Source organism: Apium graveolens, chromosome 4, assembly GCF_009905375.1.
Source record: "Apium graveolens cultivar Ventura chromosome 4, ASM990537v1, whole genome shotgun sequence".
Taxonomy (NCBI): domain Eukaryota; kingdom Viridiplantae; phylum Streptophyta; class Magnoliopsida; order Apiales; family Apiaceae; genus Apium; species Apium graveolens.
This window is the reverse complement of record NC_133650.1, coordinates 158,320,987-158,324,144: the sequence shown is the minus strand read 5'-3', so window position 1 is coordinate 158,324,144 and position 3,158 is coordinate 158,320,987. Positions and strand designations below refer to the sequence as shown.

The 3,158-nt window shown below is 35.6% G+C and overlaps 1 non-coding gene across 1 annotated transcript; it reads left to right on the top strand.

Moving 5' to 3' along the window:
• Nucleotides 1-2,807: 2,807 nt before the first annotated feature.
• Nucleotides 2,808-2,913, top strand: LOC141722767 (small nucleolar RNA R71). Its single transcript, XR_012575770.1, has one exon. It is a non-coding gene; the product is annotated as a small nucleolar RNA R71 (small nucleolar RNA).
• Nucleotides 2,914-3,158: the final 245 nt, after the last annotated feature.

Here is a 3,158-nt window from a genome sequence, read left to right as displayed (position 1 = left end):
AGGTTATCGGACCCACTCTAAGCTTAAGTCTATCCGGAAACACTCAGGCAAGTTTTCTGCCCGTTATACTGTTGTTGTGATGTAAATATATGTATATGCATTATCTTGTGATAAGTGCATGATTGTTATTAGCAAATTTTGCGATATATTGGAGCATGCTGATATGGTATATATGCATATCTATTTCGTAATCTTGATATCTAATTGTTGATTCAAATGCTGATAAGTTGCATAATACCTATGCTAGAGATAAGCAGTAGTTGCGTATACCCTTAGTATAGGGGACCCAAAGGTGAACATTTTCTAAATCGGGAGTCGATGTTCCCGATTATAATATATATATATATTTATATATATATATATATATTGATATAGTTTTCAAAACTATTAATCGAATAAGGTTTATTCGATAACTGTATTTTATTTAATGAATATTATTTTGAATATTCATTCGAGGACTTATGACTACGCTTACTTTATTTAATGAGTATTATTTTGAATATTCATTCGAGGACTTATGACTCCGCTTATTTTATTAAATAATATTCTTTATTTTATTAAAGAATAATGTTTCGATAATCAAACTTATTTTCGATTATTCAAATAAAGATCATGCTTTCGTATAAGTATATATTTGGTTATTTATTATTCATTTCAAGTATGAGTTGTAAAACTTCTACTTAAATTATTTTTATAAGAATTATCCTTTATGGGAATATTATTTAAGTAATAATATTCAGATATTTTCTCCAACATATCGGGACTGATTTATTTTATTAAATCAGCGTTACTCTAAACATTCTTTAAAATGTTTTCGAGTCTTCAAAATGATTTTAAAAGTTAGAGCGGATCCCAAAACTCGTTTTCAAATTTAAGATCTCCCTTTCGAAGGGGATTTAAATACTCGCTTAAAAATTGAGGGATCCGGCTCTGTGGTGTATTTTATATTCATAACGAGGTTGTTGTTTTGATAAATGAATTGATTACTTACCCAATGTTCGGGAAGTAAGTCCATCTAATTGAGTCGGCATAAGCGACAAGCCGGGGTATGGTCTATCAAAGTGTAAGTGGCTGGGTGGCAGTCCATCAATGCGTAAGAGGCCGGGTGGCGGTCCAGCACAAGGTCCTAATGCGGCCAGGGTGATGACCGGTGGGGGATTCATCCATCTACTAGTAGAAAAGGTTACTTATTGGTATCTTTGCCTGATTAGCAAGATATCAGGTTTATGCTAAGGTTTTCTCCTTTCCAAATTCATTGGATATTGCAACTCTGTTTATAATTTTCATAACAGAGGTTTTCAAGGAGTGTATGAAATGTATATATATAGGTGTATATATATATCGGGACTTAATGAAGTATCTCGTAACTTCATTATTTATAATGATATTTCAAAGATTGAATCTATTCAAGTCTTTTCTTGTAGTCTCATCTATGTGATGAACTTTTGAAACTGATGATACCTTGAACGGTGGTAGTTCAAGTAGTATCCGGAAAAGATATAAGTATATTGGAGTATCTTGTAACTTCATCTTTTCAACTTATATCTGGTTAATGATTATCTTATGCATGATAAAGATTTTCACAAAAACGTTGAGACAAGGTTAGATATATGAGATCACCTTGCAACGATATTTTTATACAGTTATAAACTGGAACTCTGCGTATATCATGCATGGAAGAGGACTTCCAAGATTTTGAAAAGTATATATACATATATACTGAATATTTTGCGACTTGGTCGCGATAAGGTATCAAACTTGGTTCATTTTTACTTGACCAAGACTTTCATGAGTACTATAAGGATGCTCACATATTGTAAATCATTATACATATTATTTTGGTGGGCTTGTTGCTCACCCTTGCTTTCTTCTTTCATCACAGAACAACAGATAGACAAGATGAACAGGACCAAGCTCCCAATTCGTGAGCGGATAGGAAACATTTTGCAGTTTCCTGTAGGTGTTGATGTCATAGTAGCTGAGGTAGGAACTACCAATAGGCTAGGCTTTCAACTTTTGATGTACCAGACTTATGTATACTTATGAATTATAATAATGGTAAAGAATATGTAAATTTATTCAGAAACCCTTTTAAGGTGTAATGGTTTATAATTGTGGAATAAAATGACTTGTGTTATTTTTGGATATTCATCTCTGAGACTATAACTTGTGATGTGTGTGTATAGTGGGGTCACAGTACGCAGTAGTTGGTTGATTATTAAGATTACGTATTATTAAGGGAAATGGAACTTGTGACAACCCGGATCCCTGACCCCGGATTTGGGGGTGTTACAAAAACCCGGAGGGTTAAATTGATTTTCCGCATACTGCTGATAAGGCTGTTGCATCGCACTTTGATTTTTGTTCCAGCTGAAGTTAGGATGATTCCAGTTGTCAGGATGATAAGTGTCTGGAACTGGTTGCTACAATCTCTGAAAGTTGCTCACAAACTGAGTGATTCACTAGATATAGCGTATTGCTCCGTTGCATGCGAACCTGCACACAGCTCACAAACTCTGGTTATCTGATTAACACCATAGTTAGCCAGAGAATCGATCTTCATAGACAATGCCTTTAGTTGAGCAGTGATAGCCATAGCTATATCCACTTCAAAAACTCCTGCTACCTTGCCCTGTGGTAAACTCTGGGTTGGATACTGATATTCATTAGCAGCCATCAGTTCAGTTAGATCATAAGCTTCCTCATAGCTCTTTTCCCATAATGATCCATATGATGATGCATCGAGCATGGGTCTTGACTGTGCTCCCAACCCATTATAGATGCAATTGATGATCATCCAATCATACATTCCATGATGAGGACACTTCCTAATCATCTCCTTGTAGCGCTCCCAAGCTTCACATAAAGATTCTCCCGTTTGCTGCACAAATTGAGTAATAGCATTTTTCGATTGCAGCTCTCTTCGCTATAGGGAAGAATTTAGTGAGAAACTGTTGAGCAAGATCTTCCCAAGTAGCAATCGAACCAGCTGGTAGAGAGTGTAACCAGATATTAGCCTTGTCCCTTAGAGAGAAAGGGAACATTCTCAGTTTCACCGCATCCTTAGACACGCCATTGAATCTGAAGGTGTCGCAGATCTCTATGAAATGCCTAATGTACGTATTGGGATATTCCGTTGGAGAACCCCCAAACTGGAC